Below are 6,848 nucleotides of genomic sequence, written 5' to 3' on the forward strand. Positions count from 1 at the left end.
TGGGACCTTAGTTAGGCTGTTAAAGACCTCACTGTAGGGCTAGAAGAGATGGCTCAGTAGGCAGTACCTGCCATCAAGCCTGATGATCATCCCTAGGGATCCACATGGTAGGAGAAAAGAACCAACTTTAGCTGGGTGGTGGAGGCACGCGTCTTTAATCCCAGCACTTAGGAGGCAAAGATGGACGGGTCTTTGAGTTTGAGGCCAGCCTGGTCTACAGGACGAGTTCCAGGAGAGCCAGGGCTACACAGAGAAATCCTGTTTCACAAAACAAAACCAAACACACTAAAAAAGAACCAACTTCTGCGAGTTGTTCTCTGCGCTCCATTCCCATGCCATGGAATGGGATGCACACGGCATCCCCCCAACACACACACACACGTGCGCGCGCGCATGCACACACACTAAAATGTCATGGGGCACACAGGCATCCCCCCAACACACACACACGCACACATACTAAAATGCCACGGGGCCCACAGGCATCCTCCTACACACACAGCAAATAAAGTGTACTTAAAAATGTTGCAGCCCTGTCTCGAAAAACAAAAAACAAACAAAAAAAAGTTGCAGCAGGTGAATGAGCAATAGATTGAAGAATGAGAGAAGATATGAATGTAGTGGGGAGGGATTCCTGGGTCCTGTTTCAGAATTCTGCTCCTCTATCTCAGACCATACACCTGTCCCTCACCTGCACTGTTCCCAAGCTTACTGCTTTCAAGCTGTGTCTGTCATATAAACTGTTCTCGACACATCAGAAGAGGCCTTTCAAGTACACGAAGCAGGGTCTGGGAATGCAGCTCAATTGATAGAGCATTTGCCTAGCATACGTGAGGTCCTGAATTCAGTTGCCAGCACCGAATAAAACAGGGCTTGGCGACTCATACCTATAATTCCAGCACTCAGGGGATAGACGCAGGCGGATCAAAAATTCAAAGTCATCTTTGACTACATAGAAAATTCAAAGCCAATCCGGGCTATAGAAGGCCCAGTCTATAAAGGGGTAGGGTGGGGCCACAAGATGGCTCAGCAGGTACAGACACTTGCTACTTGACCTGAGTTCAACCCCTGGAGCCCACATGGTAGAAGGAAATAACTGACTCTAGCAAATTATCCTCTGGTATTCATATGCATGCCATGCCACAAACCTGCACAATTACATAAACACACACACACGCATGCACGCACACACACACATGCACACACACATGCACACACACACATGCATGCATGAGTGCACACACACACTCATAAATAAATGTCACTTTAAGAACAGAGCTGTTTGTGGTAGTGGCACCTTTAATCCAAGCACTCAGATGACAGATGCAGGCGGATCTCTGTGAGTTCAAGACTAGCCTAGCCTACACAGCCAGTTCTAGGACACACAGTGAGATCCTTCAAAAGTAAAATAATAAATTAAGACAGAAAGAAAGACGAAGGAAATAAAGACAAGAAAAGATGAAGCAGGTTGAATCACTGCTTACTTAAAACTTCTAAGAACCTGGAGTTCTCACTTTACCGCAGCACTGAAAATAAACTCCATTTATTTATAAAAAGACGTCTCTGAGGCTCCAGAAAGCCCAGCCGGTCTGGCCCTACCTCTAAGAGCAACCTCTGAGTACCTGTCCAACGAACCTTTAGGCTGTTCGCCCGTCTTCTGAAGTTACTGCCATGCAGACACATGGCGGAGTACCCCAGTCTTTCCACTACAGTAGCACACCCTCCGTTTCACCTGGTCCATTGTGGCTTTCCCCTCAAATGTTAAGGTTTAGAAGACCAGTATTGTATAGGCAGGTAACGCGTTTTCTTTACAGATTCCGTTAATGGAGCGAGTTCACTGTTACATGTCAGTTTTAACGCCACTCTTAAAATGTTACAGCATCATCCAGCTTTTGAAATCAGCATTTTTAAAATTTATCTTATTTTATATGCTTTGGTGGTTTTGCTATGGGTATTGGGTTCCCTGGAACTGGTGTTACAGACAGTTGTGAGCTGCCGTGTGGGTGCTAGGGATTGAACCCAGGTCCTCTGGAAGAACAAGCAGTGCTCTTAACCACTGAGCCACCTCTCCAGCCCCACAGTGACCTTCCAAACACATACACTGGCCACAGTCCTCCAGGACTCCTCTGTCCATCATCTGAGTCCCCACCCCTGTGAGCAGACAAGCAAGTATGCTTCTGGATGTAAGATGAGGGGATGCTGGGAGATTTAACAGATTCATGGGAATGGCATCAGGTGACATGGTCCCCCAACGTCTGCCCCTTTTCTGGTCTTTCTTTGTTTGTTTCTCTTTTCTTTTTTCTCCAAGATAGGGTTTCTCTGTGTAGTTCTGGCTATCCTGAAATTCACTCTGTAGACCAGGGTGGTCTCAAACTCACAGAGATCTGCCTGCCTCTGCCTTCCGAGAGCTGGGATTAAGGGCGTGTGCCACCACTGGCCATCTGGTCTTTCCTTCTGAAAACTCCAAGGAAAAGCTTCCCACTGGGTGAGAAGATGCCTTTGGTCACCCATCCCCCTTTATTTTTGAGAGTGGGTCTTACCATGGTGCCCAGGCTTGCTGAAAACTCACAGACTTAAGTCATCCTCCTGCCTTAAAGAATGAGACCAGCTCAGACTCTCAGTCTTTACTCAGGAGACAGAGTCTCAAAAACTAAAACATTAAAACAAACAAGCACACCGAAAGGAAAGAAATGAAAGTAGAACTTTGCCCAGTTATTTCTCTCTACGGCGTAAAGTTAATTTCCTTTCCACCTTAGTTTTGGAGTCACTTCCTGTTTGTGTCAGTGGCTATTTTGAGTTTAAAGAGAATGTTTATGAATTGAAGAAAAGGTTCAAGGATGGAGAGGTCCACGTGGCCTGTGCTGTGGCTGAGACGCAGATGGGGAATGCTGACCTCCTCCTGTCGGTAGGCCGTCATTGGCTTCTCGGGCTTCAACTCCACCTCAAATGGACTTTTCATCTGCCCCGCTTTAGCCTCTGAGTAGCTTTCCATCAGCACGCGTGCCACTCCCTTTCCCCGGCACCAGCAGTCTCTCCCTCCTTCCCAGCTCGCTGCCCCTCCTTGGTCCTCAATGGTGAGCGAGCTACGTGTTGCTTTTCCTCTACACGTGAGCAAGACGAGCTCTGGGAGGGAGGCGCCTCATGGCGCTACTTCTCTGTAATCCCAGAACACCTCATCCTGGGTCTTTGCCCGTTGACCTTTGTTACTTTCCAGGGTTCTTCCCACTGTGCCCACTGCACAAGGACTGAGTCATCAGTGGCTCCTCAGTGTCCTCGTGGTGGCCTCTGGAGTCAGACAATGGGCACCTGATCAGTTGTCACACCAGTTAAGGGCCTTTGGCAAGTCCCTTTCTTCTCCTGAGCCTGCTCCCTCACTTATATGACAGAACAGTAGCTGCCCAGAGAGTGGTGGAATTTCATTATGCCCGGCAAGGTAGGCGCAAAGAGGAAGCATTCCAGGAACATTGACTTGACATCATGACCCTACTCCACCATCAAACAGCTGCAAGGGATTCTGGGACCTTGGTCTCTTGGACCTCAGCTTGGACAGATACACAGACAGGAGAAATGTCAATCAAAGGTGATCTGGGCTCGACAATGGAGGAAGGTGGCAGTCTCGTCAATTTGGATGACAGGTCATTTGTGCTACCTGAAACTTTCTTTGGCTCCTCAGATTGCCTGTCACTTAGTGCTCTTTGTGTTTCTGGTCCTACTGTGAGCACTGAGGCCCTGCTGGGGATGCTAGGGTAAGAAACTTCTGGTTCGTGTGTTGGGAAAGAACCTTTAAGGAAGGGCTGGCAGGAAGAGCCCCCTAGAAGGCCCAGGTCTCAGTGAGCCCGTAGTTTCTTCACTTTTCTCACTTTGGGTTTTACTGTCTCAGAATGAAGGTACTACTGTCTGCCACCTTCCTGATATTGTTTAGCAGCTGAAATGGGAACCAAATTCGAGGCTCTGACTGCCTACACTGAGCCTGGAGGGCAAAGGGCAGGTGAGGTGGAGGAACCAAGGTCGGGGAATTTATGACAGTCTGAGGTTTATGGTTTTGATATGGATTTATTAAGCACAGTTTAGGGCCGAAATGTTCTCCTTCGGTCCCCACCCCCACAGCCATGTTGGCAGGAGTGGAAACAGAGCTTATTGCAACATCATCCAAACATTTCCTGGTGTTCAGGGCTAAGGGGAGGGACAGGAAGCTGGAAGTGACCCTGGGACCCAAGAAGGGCAGTTAGTGGATGCCCCTGAAGATGGAAAGAGAATGGTTAGTCTCTCCCCAGAAACTGTGTGAGGGTAACCTCCCTCTGGGCAGTGCCCCTGGTTTACAGCTGGGGTTTGTGGAAGTGGAGCGGTCTGCCCTGCAATCTGCCCTGAACGGCACTGACTGCAAAGGGCTACAAACGCCACTGTAGCTGGGCATCAGAAGGTCCCCCATCCCTGGATGCCTTGGGGTGCTGGATACCTGGGTTTTCCACGAGAAGAGTCCTGCTGTCCCATTGGTCAGTTGTGATGGTGAGATGACCCACTGTGGCCAGTTTTTGGTCACACAATATCAGGAAAAGAATTGGGAAGAGAAGTGGATACCCAGCTTCCACATGCTGGCTCTAGCTCAGCCCTCGCGAACGCGGTGATGTGATCTGTAGGGGCTGGACATCAGGCCATCTACCTAAGGGGAAAGGACCAAGATGACTAGCGGCCTGGCTGGAGATGGTCACACACATACACACCACTTGGTTATTATTGCTCTTATTACATCCTGGTGTCCATGTATCTCAAAGGTTGAGGTGGCCCCCAGAAGAGCTCCATCTTGGAGCCTCTGACTATTCTTCCAAATCTTTGCACCACCCCCTCTCTCATCTCTTTCCTGTTTAGGAGGGAAGACCTACTTTCCACATACACCTGCTACCCTGAGTCAAGGAGCCGGGGCTGGGACTGGGAAAGTAGATCTGTTGGTAAAGCGCTTGTCTTGTAAGCATGAGGAACTGAGTTCAATCCCCAGAACCCATGTATCAAGGCTAGGTGTGGAGTCACATACTTCAAAAATATTTACTGTGCACGAGTGTTTTCCCTGCATGTGTGCCTGTGTACCACATTTGTGTTTGGTGCCTTTGGAGGCCAGAAGGGGGAGTTGGATTTCCTGGAACTGGAGCTATAGATGGTTGTGAACCATCGTGTGGGTGCCAGGAATTGAACCCTGGTCCTCTGGGAGAGCAATTGGTGCTCTTCATCCATGAGCCATCTCCCTGGGCCCTGGCAAAAGCTTTCAATCCCAGTGATGAAGACAAACAGATCCTTTGCTAGGGTTTGCTGCCCACTAGTCTAGCCTAACCAATGGACTCCATGCCAGTGAGAGACCTTGTCTCCAGAAACAAGATGGATGATGCCCTTGAAACAACACACAAAAAACACAGGAAATCATTCTCTGCCCTCCCTGGGCATCAGCACATATACACACATACATGTGCAGCCTTCCACATGCAAATGCAAAAGCACATGTGTGCACGTTCACACACACACACACACACACACACACGCACGCACGGATGGGGTGGGATAGGATTTCTCCCTCTGCTTTTCAAAGAAAATCACCTCCCTGAGCCTCAGTTTTGCCATCTATATGATGGGAGATTATCCATAAAGGTTAAGCTCTAGGCAGGAAGACTGAAAAGGAGGCAGCATGAATATCCCAGCATGAATATCCCAGACTCTTATTCTAACACCAAGGGGAAAAAGACACCAATACAAGGGCTTAGAAAACATATGTGCCATTTATTTTTTTGGATAAACTTATGCTAAAACACAAGAGTAAGAACCTATTTTGAAATTTTGAGAGTTTTTTTGACCCCTTGGGCAGTAATGGTAGGATTTGGGGATCAGTGTGGGACCCCAGTGATGTTTGCATGTGCAAACTAGTCTGATGGGGGGGGCTACTTTATGAATGCTGGGTATGAAGTTCACGATTCCTATTACCAGGGTAGGCCACAGAGAATGGCCAAGGTGAATGGCGTGGGTGTCACAAGAAAGCGAGGACATCTGTGTCCAATCCTCCCTTCTCTTGTGTCCACTTCAGGAAAGCCTCCTGAATGCTGGAAGCTTCTGAGAGTTCCCTGAACAAAGGAGGGTGGTCTCGGGGGAAAAGCTTAGCACCCACCCTTCTCTACCACCAGCTTGTACCTAGTCCATCGCAGGACTAAAACTCAGAAGAAAAAACTCCAACATAGTGTCCTCAGCTTATAATCAGAAGGGTAAACTTTTCTTTATTTCACGTTTCCCATATTGTAATAGCTATTAGTGTGGAATGGATTTCTCCTTTAGAAAGGATGGACGGGGGCAATGGCTGACCCCTACACCAGAAGGCCACTACCCCTGAAGGTCAACATTTCCTACCCCTCTCATGAACATCACTGGGGATGGAGAGGCAAAGAGCGGGAAGGACAATGTCCAAGAGGAGGCCAGCTGTCCATCAGAGCAGTCTGAGCGATCTGCCTGGAGCCTCTGGGGGTACTGGAGTGAGGATAGCCAAGGAAGCCTTGAGGGCTCTGAGCATGGACAAGTCTGTCCTGAGACCCAAGACGTGGCCTAAGGGATTAAGGACAACCCATCCTGACCATCCTGGACTGTGGTGTTCTTTTTCTTTAAGCAGGTGGCCCCAGTACCCTTCTGTTTTACGGAGGACCCTATCACTGAAGCTGGGATTTCTGGACACTGGGGTGCTAGCTCCACCCACTCAGAAGCGCCAGCCCTCATGGAACGTGGTAGTCAATCTCATGCCTCTTTCCTCCTGCTTATCACACCTCCAGCCTTGGAAACATTGGCCAGTGGCACTTTGTAGGGGCTTCTCAAAGCCATCCAGA

This window comes from Chionomys nivalis, chromosome 9, assembly GCF_950005125.1.
Source record: "Chionomys nivalis chromosome 9, mChiNiv1.1, whole genome shotgun sequence".
NCBI lineage: Eukaryota > Metazoa > Chordata > Mammalia > Rodentia > Cricetidae > Chionomys > Chionomys nivalis.